General features: G+C 48.5%; 1 long non-coding RNA gene across 12 annotated transcripts in view; it reads right to left on the bottom strand.

The window, feature by feature from the left end:
- Window positions 1-2,338: 2,338 nt before the first annotated feature.
- The window catches only part of LOC124522311 (uncharacterized), a 42,656-nt gene continuing 28,387 nt past the window's right edge, over window positions 2,339-16,607 (bottom strand). For 9 of the 12 annotated variants that reach the window (XR_006964743.1, XR_006964749.1, XR_006964752.1 and 6 more), the window contains 2 exons: window positions 6,321-11,596; window positions 2,339-5,110 (listed from right to left, as the gene is read on the bottom strand). This is a non-coding gene — a long non-coding RNA (uncharacterized LOC124522311). The remainder of the gene's footprint in view (window positions 5,111-6,320; window positions 11,597-16,607) is intronic. The other 3 variants (XR_006964746.1, XR_006964750.1, XR_006964753.1) reach the window with 3 other exon arrangements.

Below are 16,607 nucleotides of genomic sequence, written 5' to 3'. Positions count from 1 at the left end.
GTTATGCCTGGCTCCAGCTTTCTCTCCCCCTCAGTGGCCTTCCTCTTTTTTCCCTCAGCTATGGTCTCCAGGGCTCTTCCTATGACACTAACGAAAAAGATTTTACTTCGCGATGTGCGGTATTCAGTTTGTCTAGCCAGTAGGTGACAGTGTTGCCCCGTTCGGTGGGCTTCCACCCCGCCCTTTGTGCTTGAAAAAAGAGTAGCTGCCTTCTATTCAAAAACCAGGGCTTGTTTTTTTTGTTTGTTTTGTTTTGCACCTGGGCGGTTAGGCAGTCTAGCCCGGTTCTGTCACCTCTCTCAGTAGGTGAGCACACCAATGAAGATGCACAGCTGTAGAACATCTTTTTTAAAATGTTTATATTTGAGAGAGAGAGAGAAAGAGTGCGAGCGGGGCAGAAGCAGAGAAACGGAGGCAATCTGAAGCAGGCTCCAAGCCTGGAGCTGTCAGCACGGAGCCAGACAGGGGGCTCGAACTAACTCATGACCTGAGCCAAAGTGGAGGCTTAACCAACTGGGCCACCCAGACGCCCTGGGACAAAACTCTAATGCTTTGTAAAATAGTTGCCAGGTTCCTCTGCAAATAGTATTTGCGCGTCTCTGAGTGTTCTAATTGACTTTCTGCCACACCTAGTGGTTACCAGGCATTGAGGGGAAGAGGTACTGGGGGGTTCTTAATTAAAGCGTACAAAGAAACAGGGGTGATGAAACTTTTGGAGTTGGATGATTGTGGTGCTGATTGCACAACAGTGTGAACTTCATGGTTCTGATGAGGGGGTATGGGGTGGTCTGAGGCTGAAGTGCAAGCTAGTGCACCCCTGCCCTCCCCCGCCCCCCAGGTGGGATGTGTGTGATATTCCTCAGGCACTCGTGGCTGCCCAAGGACATAGGAAAGGAAAGAAAACAAATGGCCAACTGATAAGAGATCATAGTCCTACTGGACTTGGATCTCCATCAGTTTACAAATATTTAGTAAATTACAAGAAAAAGGCAATCTTATCAACAGCCTAATCTCTAGAAGCCTGTAGACTGTTTCCTGGAGCCCCTACATCACCCCTCCATAGTGATATGGGAAACAAAGGCAAGAAGGAAATGACAGGTAAAATTAAATTTCCTTATAACCTGCAGCCCATTGACAAATACTTAAGGCAAATACAGAGTATAACATTTCTCCCGTCATAATGTTAGTGACTTACTAGAGGGAAAACAACCATAGCTTGATAATACCAAGGCCTCAGGTAAGGTAGGAGTCCTCTTTAGTATATCAAATTCCCTGTGGAGGCCTCCAATTTGACTTCACCTCCCCAACACCAAAGTATAAAACCAGTCATTCTTCACAACCCCAGAGCAGCTCTTAGGGCCCACAGGTCCTGTCCCCATGCATTAATATAATCACCTTTTTGCACCAAATACGTCTTCAAGAATTCTTTGTTGGTCGTCAGCTCTGGACCCGCTACCATCACCCCAAAAATCTCATCAGTGCTACAGAGTGTTCATTTTAAACATGCTTAACATGGTAAATGTTATGTGATGGATATTTTAGCACCACCAAAACGAGAAAAAACATGTTTCAGATGAAGGTGACTTGGCATAGAGTTTTTTCTAAATAAGTAGTTGTACAAATGGATCCAAATAAATTACAGATGTCAAATAATGGTTTCTGAGGGAAGGAGGACTCTTGTGTCCCTGGTCCACGTGGTGAAGTGACCTGCACCACCTTGCATGTGGCTGGTGAAACCTGCTTTTTCCTCTCTCCTCTTGGCCAGTACCTGCTGCTTCCTGGCTGACCCAGCCTCAGCTCACCTGTGTTGGCATGTGGAGACCTCTTGGATTCTTGGTCTCAACGTCCATCACTTCTGTGGGAAGGGCTGTTGCTCCACAGCCTCAGCTGCAGGGTCACCTAGTCTGCTGCGTGCTTAGTCCTCCTTCATTAACCCCTGATGGGGAGTCACTCACTTTCCACATTTCCTTACCTGGGGATGCAGCCTCTGGGAGGTCACAGCACACAGCAGGAGCCAAGATCAGCTCCAGTAAGCTAAGTTCCTAAACTTCGGCCATCCCTCTGCCCAAAGAGACTGCTGGGTCAGCCTGCAAAGTGAACTCCTCTGAGTCCCAAACGCAAATACGTGCAAAATCCTTTCCTCCACTTGTCTGATACATCTCACTTGTCCCCTCCCATTCAGGGGAGTCTGACCTGAGAGCCTTACCTCCATCGGCCACCTCTTTGTGTCATGTACTCCTCCAATACTGGGGGACAACATTCATCTTTGCTTGACCTTCATGCTGACAAGACTCCTATATAGTATATCCAGATCCCAAAGGGAAAGCTTTAGGATTTGTTTGTTTTTGTTTTTGTTTTTGTTTTTAAGAGACTGGCTTACCAATCATGAACCCTTGTGCCATCATCAGCACAGAAAATCTATAAAAGTAAACTCGGAGTTCAAAGACAGACACCACGTTTTATTTATTTATTTATTTATTTATTTATTTTAGCATAATATAATTTATTGTCAAACTGGTTTCCTAAAACGCCCAGTGTTCTACCCAACAAGTGCCACAGACAACATGTTTTAAGGTTCCTAGGAGATGTTTGTCAGCAATTGTAGTGTCGGAGCCCAGAGAGCTCCTCTCCCAAGTCCTCTGCACCCACCAGCGCCTGGTAACTGTGAAGGATACTCGGGAAGCAGAGATGAACTTACTCAAAGCTTGTGATGTCTTCCAGGAGTTCGGGGGCAAGCTGAGTTGCCTGTTTCTCTCTGACTAGTGCAGGAATGTCTTGGGATAGGCAACCTTTTGTCTAGTCTCATATTTACCACACAGTCAATGAAAAGATCAGCCCTGCGATTGGCTCAATATTTAATCTTTCAAAGGAAATACCTTCTATCATTACGGGGGGGAGCACAGTCTACATGGCTGGAAAACAGAATGAAACCACACCAGTCCTCATCATAAAATCCCTGAAATGAAAATGTTTCCTTGAGAACTTCCCATTCTGGGCACAATGCCTTCAGGAGCCTTCCTGCTGAAGTTACAGTACAGGTTCCTGACTCAGTCCTAACCAGGGCAGTTTCTCCCTAGCTAGTTCATGGCTGTGGGTTCCATCAAGACAAGACAGGTGGGAGCATTCCGGCCTCCAGCAGCTCTTCTCAGGCTCCTGATTCTCCCACAGGCAGTCGCGCTCACACACGCACAGCAATGATGCATCAAACTCCTTTTGAGAGCTCCCGGTGCCAGCCCTGTTCTGAGAATAGACAGTCTCAGTCACAGTATGGGCACATGCCTTCACTGCCCTTAGTGCAGATGGAGAAACCAAGTCACACAGAGACTAAGGAACATTTCTGTTGCCATGCAGCCAGAGAACTTACTAGATGAAGTCCAGACAGCACTGCTGCCCACCCTACGTGACCTTACCATGAGCTAACATCTTCTCGTTCTCCCTCTCATTTATCATGCACATGTCATTTTACCTAGCAGTGAACTAATTTAGCCACTTTAAAGGAAGGTATACCTTGTCTTTAACACAAACACCTCAAAACCTGCAGGAGCTACCATGGGGGCACACACGTGTTCCTGTGGGTTTAAAGGGAGATTATCCAGGAACCCTCCCCCACCCCAGTGATACCCCTCAGTAACCCACAACAAAGCAACAACAGGTGTCACGTGACCTTTTATTCGGCATTCCATAACATTAATGAGAGCCTCTCTTAATAGGTGTGTGGTGCTCTTGTACAAGCTGGTCACGCAGCACTTATCTGGGGAGTAAGAGAATACCAACCAACCAACCAATGAACAAAGAAGTTAGTGAGCTAAGTGTTAGGAAGGAAATAACCCAGGTCCTAGGCCAGGAACAACCTACTTTACACAAGGTGGTCACGGAGAGCCTCTCTGAGGAGGCAATAATGGAGCAGAAACCAGAAGGTTAGAAGGAACCCACCGTGTAAGGATCCAGGGAGAGACTCTTCCAGGCAGAGACAACTGTGATCACCAATGTCCTAAGGAGGGAAGAAGCATGTGCGAGGAACAGGAGTAGGCCAGAGTTACTGCCGTGAAGACAAGAGATGAGCAGATTATTTGGATACGAAAACAGTAGCAGCAGATGAGCACAGAACGGGATGGATACAGGATGTTTTCAGAAGATCGAATCCAGAGGACGTGGTGCTGGGTTGCAGTGGAGACCAAAGGAACATGTCACATGAAGAGGCGTGCTTGGGACATGTTAAGTGTCTGCTCCCTTCTGGTCATCCAGCAAAGACACAGACAAATGTGGATCTCAGGGGACAGGTTGATGCATGAGGTACGAACGTGGGAGGTCCCATTGTGTCCATGCTCTGTGCTGGCACCAAGGATGAAACAACCCACAGAGAGAGTGTAGATGGGAAGGGCCCTGTTAAAAGCCCTGTGGAATAGGGAGTGAGCAATAAACACTGACAAGGAGCACAGTGGCCACTGGGGTTGGGAGAACATCACCCAAAGAGTAAATTTTCAAATAGGCCAAAATACAAATTAGAAGAAAGGGAGGGAGGGACATTTTCAAGAACCAGGCAATTGTTAAGTGTACCAGAGCTATCTGAGAGAGGTACAGTAGGTTGAGGAGAGGACATCATCAAAGGGATTCACTGGTGCCCTTGACAGCTGTTTTCATTTGGGGGGCAGGCTGATAGAAGCTGGACTGGAGAAGTTAGCAAAAAAAAAAAAAAAAAAAAAAATGGTTACAGAACAAGGGAAGACTTGCTGTTTACAGCAAGCGAAATGTGGCAGTGTCTCAGAAAGATATGGGATGAGGGATGGCTTTACGTTTTACTGCCTCTTGTATCATAGATAACAGAATGATGGAGAAATAAATGGGTAGGTGATAATTGGAATCATTGCAAAGTCCTACTCCTCCTCCAGAAGATGGGCATGGGATCCAGGTGAAGGGCCTGGCCTCAGGTAGGATAAGGTCCCTTATTCCACAGGGATAGCAGAGATACAGGTGCAGATCCGGTGTTGCTGTGAAGTGGTGAGAGTTCCTGTCCGATAACTGCTCTTTTTTCTTTTCTTCTTCTTCTTCTTTTTAATGTATTACCATTGAACTTCTTGAGAAGCGTGGGTCATGGAGCACTAGAAGGTTACTGCAGATAGAGAAAAGACACAGGTCAGGAGGTTGCAGGATTTCGTCTTTATTAGGGTGTACCAGGAGAGGAGAGAGGAAGGAGCAAAGACCCGTTTTGCGCGGGACAATTTATAGCCCCTTAAGCTGGCCTAATAGAATGTGACATGACCTAGTGGCCATGGAACCGGGGGTTCCCTAAAGGGCTTAATGCCTAGGCTGTAGACGCAGTAGAGGGAGGGGGCTGGAGAACAGGCCTTTTGGGGGTGATGAGAGAGAGGAGTGCTAGACAGCGACTCCAGGGAGGGGAGCGGGGTTCCTGATGTCCAGGGTCCAAGGCAGGTCCATGGGCAGCTGGATATTCGTGTTGGGGAGAACAACCCTGAGGACGGAGAGGACCGGGGGTGGCCGGTTTGTCTTCTAGGGCCTTGATAGGCCTGGAGGCAGCAGGGGAGGGAGGGCTGAGAGGACGATAGCAACTGTGCCTTGGGACCAACGTTCACAGGCTGGAGTGGGCAGAACAATGACCAGGGGATTCGGACACGCCTCGCCCAAAGGACGGTCTGAGAGTCCGGGGACCGAGGAATAGCAGCCGGATAACAGGGGTTTGGGGCCTTGGACGAGTATGGAAACCGTCTTCAGAACTGGGCACACAGACTGGCAAGGACCTCACTCAGTCGCCGGAACCAGGCTCAGAACCTCACAATTGGAACGCATCCCGAAGCCCTGCCTTTTCCTCTACCGGGCGCCGGAACTTCCGGACGCGGGCCTTCCTGCTTCTGTTGGCTTAGTTCCGGGGCGGGACCATAGAAGGCTATTGTGCCGAAGACCGTTCGGCCGGGCCACTTCGATTGTACCGCAGCCTTCGCTCCCCCTCAGCAGCATTCCTCTTTGCCACCTCAGCTATGATCTGCAGGGCTCTTTACAGGCGAACAGAGGAAACGATGGATTTTCCTTTGTGATGTGTGTCGTTCCGTTTCTCTGGCCAGTAGGTGGCAGTGTTGCGCACTGTACCAGTTCGGACCACCTCTTCCCCCGCCTTCCGAGTTTGAAAAAACTCAGAGCTGCCTTCTTTAAAAAAAAAAAACAAAACAAAAAAAAAACAACAACAACAACAACAAGACCTTCCTTTTACGCATGCGCGCTTTTGGCTGCCCTGGCTGGAAATAGGTTTTTTTTCTACGTGTTAGGGACCCAATAAAACATGCAGCCCTGGGATAAAATCTTTCTACCTTTCAGCTTGCCTTTCTTAAACTGCTGCCGAGGTTCTTCACCAACTTGGATGTCTGCGTCTCTAAGTCGTCTGCTTTTTGGCTTTTCTCCACACGTAGTGATTACCAGGCGCGGAGGGGAAGCGGTACTGGGGGGTCCTTAATTAAAGAGTACAAAGATACAGGTCGGATGATGAAAATTTTGGAAATGGATGATACTGGCGATAGTTGCACAACAGTGTGAACTTCCTGTTGGAACCAATCGATGTTCATTTAAACATGCTTAACATGGTACATTTTATGTGATCGGTTTGAGTACCACAAAAGGGAGAGAACACAGGTGACATAGGATAGAGTTTGTCCTAAATAAGTAGTTACACAAATAGGTGGAAATGAAATGCGGATTTCAAATAAGCCGTGAAAGAACCGGTAGATAACTACTGAAAAGGTACATTGCCCCTCTTGCCTTGCTTGATCTGGGTTGGCCTGCATTCCCTCCTCGTTGTCTCATCAGGTCTCCCCCTTGGTACCTATTGCCTCAGTCAGTGTGCTGCTCTGGGCTGGAAGCAGTGCTCCTCTGTATCCACGTGTGCGTGTGTAACAAGCACATTTGTTGACAGTCAGGACCCTTTCTCTATGGGTGGCCTCCCACAATACATCCTGTGGTTTAGTTTCTACTCCCTTTTGTGGCTTGGGCTTTTTTCCTCTTGAGTCAGATGGATGAAGCTTCAGTTACCCTGGTAACCATTTTTCTCTTTCTAAATCATCTCAACGTCTCATCACTAAAAGACAAGGAGAGGGAGACAAGTGCTTTCCCATCTATCCTGGACCTTCAGGCAAGCTGACGCCTGAGACTGAGTGACCCAGTGAGGAGCTGCAGAAGAATGTTGCCATGACAACAGAATGGCTCACCCCCTTCCAGCACACAGCCCCTTCTCCCTCCCTCTCACTGCCTGATAGATCTCACTTCAGAATGGGAATGTGCTTTGGCTAGGACTGAAGGGATAGGTGTATCGTAGAGGATGGAAGGAGAGAGGTATAAGCCTGAGATGCCTTCAGAAGGAACTGGGGGAGGAACCACAGCCCCCCAAAAAAGCATCCTGCACAACAGGGAGGTCCCAGAAGGCTACGGAGGCAATGAAAGCAGAGTAGCTCTAATGTGTTTGTGATTTTCTCCAGCCCTAAAGGATGCTACAGCATTTTATGCATGGCTCAGGCCCTGGAAAAAGGGGCCTGTGTTGTTAAAGGAGAATGGAGCCTGGCATCACTCGTGGAGGGCACGACAGACTTGAGAAGGACCTGCTCACCTCAGTGACAGCTCTTATGAGTTACTCCGCTGTGTCTGTCTGGTCTGCTCTTCCTTCTGTGCTCTGCTTTGGGGGTCCATTTATGGGACATGAAACGTTGTCCTAGTTAAAGGAGAGGACAAGGCAAGGATGCCCCATCCTCCTCTAACATGGACTGATTGGAGGGTGGACAGAGCAGGGGCCTGTGGGGATGGTGAGCTGGGATCACAGACTCACCAGTGCTCCTCAGACCACAAGGGCACGGTGGGTAACTGATTCTCTCTGGCTGATGTGGTCTTCATGATTATTCACTCTCAGGACTACACAGAAAAGGAGCAAAAACCCCACTGAATCCATTGATGATCTGCTAAGCATCTTTGATATCAATCATGTGACTGGTCTAGCTGAGGAAGTGCTCAGTCGTTCAGATTTCCACCACACCTTCCTTCTTGCCTCCAAGTGGGGAAGGTGTATGTGTGGTTTACAAGTCTCCCCGGGTGGTGCTGGAATGGGGTGCATGAAATCCTTATGTTGCTCACAGTGTCCTGGGTGGTTTCTGAGGGAAGGAGGACTCTTGTGTCCCTGGTCCACGTGGTGAAGTGACCTGCACCACCTTGCATGTGGCTGGTGAAACCTGCTTTTTCCTCTCTCCTCTTGGCCAGTACCTGCTGCTTCCTGGCTGACCCAGCCTCAGCTCACCTGTGTTGGCATGTGGAGACCTCTTGGATTCTTGGTCTCAACGTCCATCACTTCTGTGGGAAGGGCTGTTGCTCCACAGCCTCAGCTGCAGGGTCACCTAGTCTGCTGCGTGCTTAGTCCTCCTTCATTAACCCCTGATGGGGAGTCACTCACTTTCCACATTTCCTTACCTGGGGATGCAGCCTCTGGGAGGTCACAGCACACAGCAGGAGCCAAGATCAGCTCCAGTAAGCTAAGTTCCTAAACTTCGGCCATCCCTCTGCCCAAAGAGACTGCTGGGTCAGCCTGCAAAGTGAACTCCTCTGAGTCCCAAACGCAAATACGTGCAAAATCCTTTCCTCCACTTGTCTGATACATCTCACTTGTCCCCTCCCATTCAGGGGAGTCTGACCTGAGAGCCTTACCTCCATCGGCCACCTCTTTGTGTCATGTACTCCTCCAATACTGGGGGACAACATTCATCTTTGCTTGACCTTCATGCTGACAAGACTCCTATATAGTATATCCAGATCCCAAAGGGAAAGCTTTAGGATTTGTTTGTTTTTGTTTTTGTTTTTGTTTTTAAGAGACTGGCTTACCAATCATGAACCCTTGTGCCATCATCAGCACAGAAAATCTATAAAAGTAAACTCGGAGTTCAAAGACAGACACCACGTTTTATTTATTTATTTATTTATTTATTTATTTATTTTTTTTAGCATAATATAATTTATTGTCAAACTGGTTTCCTAAAACGCCCAGTGTTCTACCCAACAAGTGCCACAGACAACATGTTTTAAGGTTCCTAGGAGATGTTTGTCAGCAATTGTAGTGTCGGAGCCCAGAGAGCTCCTCTCCCAAGTCCTCTGCACCCACCAGCGCCTGGTAACTGTGAAGGATACTCGGGAAGCAGAGATGAACTTACTCAAAGCTTGTGATGTCTTCCAGGAGTTCGGGGGCAAGCTGAGTTGCCTGTTTCTCTCTGACTAGTGCAGGAATGTCTTGGGATAGGCAACCTTTTGTCTAGTCTCATATTTACCACACAGTCAATGAAAAGATCAGCCCTGCGATTGGCTCAATATTTAATCTTTCAAAGGAAATACCTTCTATCATTACGGGGGGGAGCACAGTCTACATGGCTGGAAAACAGAATGAAACCACACCAGTCCTCATCATAAAATCCCTGAAATGAAAATGTTTCCTTGAGAACTTCCCATTCTGGGCACAATGCCTTCAGGAGCCTTCCTGCTGAAGTTACAGTACAGGTTCCTGACTCAGTCCTAACCAGGGCAGTTTCTCCCTAGCTAGTTCATGGCTGTGGGTTCCATCAAGACAAGACAGGTGGGAGCATTCCGGCCTCCAGCAGCTCTTCTCAGGCTCCTGATTCTCCCACAGGCAGTCGCGCTCACACACGCACAGCAATGATGCATCAAACTCCTTTTGAGAGCTCCCGGTGCCAGCCCTGTTCTGAGAATAGACAGTCTCAGTCACAGTATGGGCACATGCCTTCACTGCCCTTAGTGCAGATGGAGAAACCAAGTCACACAGAGACTAAGGAACATTTCTGTTGCCATGCAGCCAGAGAACTTACTAGATGAAGTCCAGACAGCACTGCTGCCCACCCTACGTGACCTTACCATGAGCTAACATCTTCTCGTTCTCCCTCTCATTTATCATGCACATGTCATTTTACCTAGCAGTGAACTAATTTAGCCACTTTAAAGGAAGGTATACCTTGTCTTTAACACAAACACCTCAAAACCTGCAGGAGCTACCATGGGGGCACACACGTGTTCCTGTGGGTTTAAAGGGAGATTATCCAGGAACCCTCCCCCACCCCAGTGATACCCCTCAGTAACCCACAACAAAGCAACAACAGGTGTCACGTGACCTTTTATTCGGCATTCCATAACATTAATGAGAGCCTCTCTTAATAGGTGTGTGGTGCTCTTGTACAAGCTGGTCACGCAGCACTTATCTGGGGAGTAAGAGAATACCAACCAACCAACCAATGAACAAAGAAGTTAGTGAGCTAAGTGTTAGGAAGGAAATAACCCAGGTCCTAGGCCAGGAACAACCTACTTTACACAAGGTGGTCACGGAGAGCCTCTCTGAGGAGGCAATAATGGAGCAGAAACCAGAAGGTTAGAAGGAACCCACCGTGTAAGGATCCAGGGAGAGACTCTTCCAGGCAGAGACAACTGTGATCACCAATGTCCTAAGGAGGGAAGAAGCATGTGCGAGGAACAGGAGTAGGCCAGAGTTACTGCCGTGAAGACAAGAGATGAGCAGATTATTTGGATACGAAAACAGTAGCAGCAGATGAGCACAGAACGGGATGGATACAGGATGTTTTCAGAAGATCGAATCCAGAGGACGTGGTGCTGGGTTGCAGTGGAGACCAAAGGAACATGTCACATGAAGAGGCGTGCTTGGGACATGTTAAGTGTCTGCTCCCTTCTGGTCATCCAGCAAAGACACAGACAAATGTGGATCTCAGGGGACAGGTTGATGCATGAGGTACGAACGTGGGAGGTCCCATTGTGTCCATGCTCTGTGCTGGCACCAAGGATGAAACAACCCACAGAGAGAGTGTAGATGGGAAGGGCCCTGTTAAAAGCCCTGTGGAATAGGGAGTGAGCAATAAACACTGACAAGGAGCACAGTGGCCACTGGGGTTGGGAGAACATCACCCAAAGAGTAAATTTTCAAATAGGCCAAAATACAAATTAGAAGAAAGGGAGGGAGGGACATTTTCAAGAACCAGGCAATTGTTAAGTGTACCAGAGCTATCTGAGAGAGGTACAGTAGGTTGAGGAGAGGACATCATCAAAGGGATTCACTGGTGCCCTTGACAGCTGTTTTCATTTGGGGGGCAGGCTGATAGAAGCTGGACTGGAGAAGTTAGCAAAAAAAAAAAAAAAAAAATGGTTACAGAACAAGGGAAGACTTGCTGTTTACAGCAAGCGAAATGTGGCAGTGTCTCAGAAAGATATGGGATGAGGGATGGCTTTACGTTTTACTGCCTCTTGTATCATAGATAACAGAATGATGGAGAAATAAATGGGTAGGTGATAATTGGAATCATTGCAAAGTCCTACTCCTCCTCCAGAAGATGGGCATGGGATCCAGGTGAAGGGCCTGGCCTCAGGTAGGATAAGGTCCCTTATTCCACAGGGATAGCAGAGATACAGGTGCAGATCCGGTGTTGCTGTGAAGTGGTGAGAGTTCCTGTCCGATAACTGCTCTTTTTTCTTTTCTTCTTCTTCTTCTTTTTAATGTATTACCATTGAACTTCTTGAGAAGCGTGGGTCATGGAGCACTAGAAGGTTACTGCAGATAGAGAAAAGACACAGGTCAGGAGGTTGCAGGATTTCGTCTTTATTAGGGTGTACCAGGAGAGGAGAGAGGAAGGAGCAAAGACCCGTTTTGCGCGGGACAATTTATAGCCCCTTAAGCTGGCCTAATAGAATGTGACATGACCTAGTGGCCATGGAACCGGGGGTTCCCTAAAGGGCTTAATGCCTAGGCTGTAGACGCAGTAGAGGGAGGGGGCTGGAGAACAGGCCTTTTGGGGGTGATGAGAGAGAGGAGTGCTAGACAGCGACTCCAGGGAGGGGAGCGGGGTTCCTGATGTCCAGGGTCCAAGGCAGGTCCATGGGCAGCTGGATATTCGTGTTGGGGAGAACAACCCTGAGGACGGAGAGGACCGGGGGTGGCCGGTTTGTCTTCTAGGGCCTTGATAGGCCTGGAGGCAGCAGGGGAGGGAGGGCTGAGAGGACGATAGCAACTGTGCCTTGGGACCAACGTTCACAGGCTGGAGTGGGCAGAACAATGACCAGGGGATTCGGACACGCCTCGCCCAAAGGACGGTCTGAGAGTCCGGGGACCGAGGAATAGCAGCCGGATAACAGGGGTTTGGGGCCTTGGACGAGTATGGAAACCGTCTTCAGAACTGGGCACACAGACTGGCAAGGACCTCACTCAGTCGCCGGAACCAGGCTCAGAACCTCACAATTGGAACGCATCCCGAAGCCCTGCCTTTTCCTCTACCGGGCGCCGGAACTTCCGGACGCGGGCCTTCCTGCTTCTGTTGGCTTTAGTTCCGGGGCGGGACCATAGAAGGCTATTGTGCCGAAGACCGTTCGGCCGGGCCACTTCGATTGTACCGCAGCCTTCGCTCCCCCTCAGCAGCATTCCTCTTTGCCACCTCAGCTATGATCTGCAGGGCTCTTTACAGGCGAACAGAGGAAACGATGGATTTTCCTTTGTGATGTGTGTCGTTCCGTTTCTCTGGCCAGTAGGTGGCAGTGTTGCGCACTGTACCAGTTCGGACCACCTCTTCCCCCGCCTTCCGAGTTTGAAAAAACTCAGAGCTGCCTTCTTTAAAAAAAAAAAAAAAAAACAAAAAAAAAACAACAACAACAACAACAAGACCTTCCTTTTACGCATGCGCGCTTTTGGCTGCCCTGGCTGGAAATAGGTTTTTTTTCTACGTGTTAGGGACCCAATAAAACATGCAGCCCTGGGATAAAATCTTTCTACCTTTCAGCTTGCCTTTCTTAAACTGCTGCCGAGGTTCTTCACCAACTTGGATGTCTGCGTCTCTAAGTCGTCTGCTTTTTGGCTTTTCTCCACACGTAGTGATTACCAGGCGCGGAGGGGAAGCGGTACTGGGGGGTCCTTAATTAAAGAGTACAAAGATACAGGTCGGATGATGAAAATTTTGGAAATGGATGATACTGGCGATAGTTGCACAACAGTGTGAACTTCCTGTTGGAACCAATCGATGTTCATTTAAACATGCTTAACATGGTACATTTTATGTGATCGGTTTGAGTACCACAAAAGGGAGAGAACACAGGTGACATAGGATAGAGTTTGTCCTAAATAAGTAGTTACACAAATAGGTGGAAATGAAATGCGGATTTCAAATAAGCCGTGAAAGAACCGGTAGATAACTACTGAAAAGGTACATTGCCCCTCTTGCCTTGCTTGATCTGGGTTGGCCTGCATTCCCTCCTCGTTGTCTCATCAGGTCTCCCCCTTGGTACCTATTGCCTCAGTCAGTGTGCTGCTCTGGGCTGGAAGCAGTGCTCCTCTGTATCCACGTGTGCGTGTGTAACAAGCACATTTGTTGACAGTCAGGACCCTTTCTCTATGGGTGGCCTCCCACAATACATCCTGTGGTTTAGTTTCTACTCCCTTTTGTGGCTTGGGCTTTTTTCCTCTTGAGTCAGATGGATGAAGCTTCAGTTACCCTGGTAACCATTTTTCTCTTTCTAAATCATCTCAACGTCTCATCACTAAAAGACAAGGAGAGGGAGACAAGTGCTTTCCCATCTATCCTGGACCTTCAGGCAAGCTGACGCCTGAGACTGAGTGACCCAGTGAGGAGCTGCAGAAGAATGTTGCCATGACAACAGAATGGCTCACCCCCTTCCAGCACACAGCCCCTTCTCCCTCCCTCTCACTGCCTAATAGATCTCACTTCAGAATGGGAATGTGCTTTGGCTAGGACTGAAGGGATAGGTGTATCGTAGAGGATGGAAGGAGAGAGGTATAAGCCTGAGATGCCTTCAGAAGGAACTGGGGGAGGAACCACAGCCCCCCAAAAAAGCATCCTGCACAACAGGGAGGTCCCAGAAGGCTACGGAGGCAATGAAAGCAGAGTAGCTCTAATGTGTTTGTGATTTTCTCCAGCCCTAAAGGATGCTACAGCATTTTATGCATGGCTCAGGCCCTGGAAAAAGGGGCCTGTGTTGTTAAAGGAGAATGGAGCCTGGCATCACTCGTGGAGGGCACGACAGACTTGAGAAGGACCTGCTCACCTCAGTGACAGCTCTTATGAGTTACTCCGCTGTGTCTGTCTGGTCTGCTCTTCCTTCTGTGCTCTGCTTTGGGGGTCCATTTATGGGACATGAAACGTTGTCCTAGTTAAAGGAGAGGACAAGGCAAGGATGCCCCATCCTCCTCTAACATGGACTGATTGGAGGGTGGACAGAGCAGGGGCCTGTGGGGATGGTGAGCTGGGATCACAGACTCACCAGTGCTCCTCAGACCACAAGGGCACGGTGGGTAACTGATTCTCTCTGGCTGATGTGGTCTTCATGATTATTCACTCTCAGGACTACACAGAAAAGGAGCAAAAACCCCACTGAATCCATTGATGATCTGCTAAGCATCTTTGATATCAATCATGTGACTGGTCTAGCTGAGGAAGTGCTCAGTCGTTCAGATTTCCACCACACCTTCCTTCTTGCCTCCAAGTGGGGAAGGTGTATGTGTGGTTTACAAGTCTCCCCGGGTGGTGCTGGAATGGGGTGCATGAAATCCTTATGTTGCTCACAGTGTCCTGGGTGGTTTCTGAGGGAAGGAGGACTCTTGTGTCCCTGGTCCACGTGGTGAAGTGACCTGCACCACCTTGCATGTGGCTGGTGAAACCTGCTTTTTCCTCTCTCCTCTTGGCCAGTACCTGCTGCTTCCTGGCTGACCCAGCCTCAGCTCACCTGTGTTGGCATGTGGAGACCTCTTGGATTCTTGGTCTCAACGTCCATCACTTCTGTGGGAAGGGCTGTTGCTCCACAGCCTCAGCTGCAGGGTCACCTAGTCTGCTGCGTGCTTAGTCCTCCTTCATTAACCCCTGATGGGGAGTCACTCACTTTCCACATTTCCTTACCTGGGGATGCAGCCTCTGGGAGGTCACAGCACACAGCAGGAGCCAAGATCAGCTCCAGTAAGCTAAGTTCCTAAACTTCGGCCATCCCTCTGCCCAAAGAGACTGCTGGGTCAGCCTGCAAAGTGAACTCCTCTGAGTCCCAAACGCAAATACGTGCAAAATCCTTTCCTCCACTTGTCTGATACATCTCACTTGTCCCCTCCCATTCAGGGGAGTCTGACCTGAGAGCCTTACCTCCATCGGCCACCTCTTTGTGTCATGTACTCCTCCAATACTGGGGGACAACATTCATCTTTGCTTGACCTTCATGCTGACAAGACTCCTATATAGTATATCCAGATCCCAAAGGGAAAGCTTTAGGATTTGTTTGTTTTTGTTTTTGTTTTTGTTTTTAAGAGACTGGCTTACCAATCATGAACCCTTGTGCCATCATCAGCACAGAAAATCTATAAAAGTAAACTCGGAGTTCAAAGACAGACACCACGTTTTATTTATTTATTTATTTATTTTTTTTTTTTTTAGCATAATATAATTTATTGTCAAACTGGTTTCCTAAAACGCCCAGTGTTCTACCCAACAAGTGCCACAGACAACATGTTTTAAGGTTCCTAGGAGATGTTTGTCAGCAATTGTAGTGTCGGAGCCCAGAGAGCTCCTCTCCCAAGTCCTCTGCACCCACCAGCGCCTGGTAACTGTGAAGGATACTCGGGAAGCAGAGATGAACTTACTCAAAGCTTGTGATGTCTTCCAGGAGTTCGGGGGCAAGCTGAGTTGCCTGTTTCTCTCTGACTAGTGCAGGAATGTCTTGGGATAGGCAACCTTTTGTCTAGTCTCATATTTACCACACAGTCAATGAAAAGATCAGCCCTGCGATTGGCTCAATATTTAATCTTTCAAAGGAAATACCTTCTATCATTACGGGGGGGAGCACAGTCTACATGGCTGGAAAACAGAATGAAACCACACCAGTCCTCATCATAAAATCCCTGAAATGAAAATGTTTCCTTGAGAACTTCCCATTCTGGGCACAATGCCTTCAGGAGCCTTCCTGCTGAAGTTACAGTACAGGTTCCTGACTCAGTCCTAACCAGGGCAGTTTCTCCCTAGCTAGTTCATGGCTGTGGGTTCCATCAAGACAAGACAGGTGGGAGCATTCCGGCCTCCAGCAGCTCTTCTCAGGCTCCTGATTCTCCCACAGGCAGTCGCGCTCACACACGCACAGCAATGATGCATCAAACTCCTTTTGAGAGCTCCCGGTGCCAGCCCTGTTCTGAGAATAGACAGTCTCAGTCACAGTATGGGCACATGCCTTCACTGCCCTTAGTGCAGATGGAGAAACCAAGTCACACAGAGACTAAGGAACATTTCTGTTGCCATGCAGCCAGAGAACTTACTAGATGAAGTCCAGACAGCACTGCTGCCCACCCTACGTGACCTTACCATGAGCTAACATCTTCTCGTTCTCCCTCTCATTTATCATGCACATGTCATTTTACCTAGCAGTGAACTAATTTAGCCACTTTAAAGGAAGGTATACCTTGTCTTTAACACAAACACCTCAAAACCTGCAGGAGCTACCATGGGGGCACACACGTGTTCCTGTGGGTTTAAAGGGAGATTATCCAGGAACCCTCCCCCACCCCAGTGATACCCCTCAGTAACCCA

Source organism: Lynx rufus, unplaced genomic scaffold (assembly GCF_022079265.1).
Source record: "Lynx rufus isolate CCGP_SWC_20201006 ecotype Redwood Valley unplaced genomic scaffold, mLynRuf1.p SCAF_35, whole genome shotgun sequence".
NCBI lineage: Eukaryota > Metazoa > Chordata > Mammalia > Carnivora > Felidae > Lynx > Lynx rufus.
Note: the sequence above shows the minus strand (reverse complement) of the source record. Positions and strands in the feature narration are given on the sequence as shown.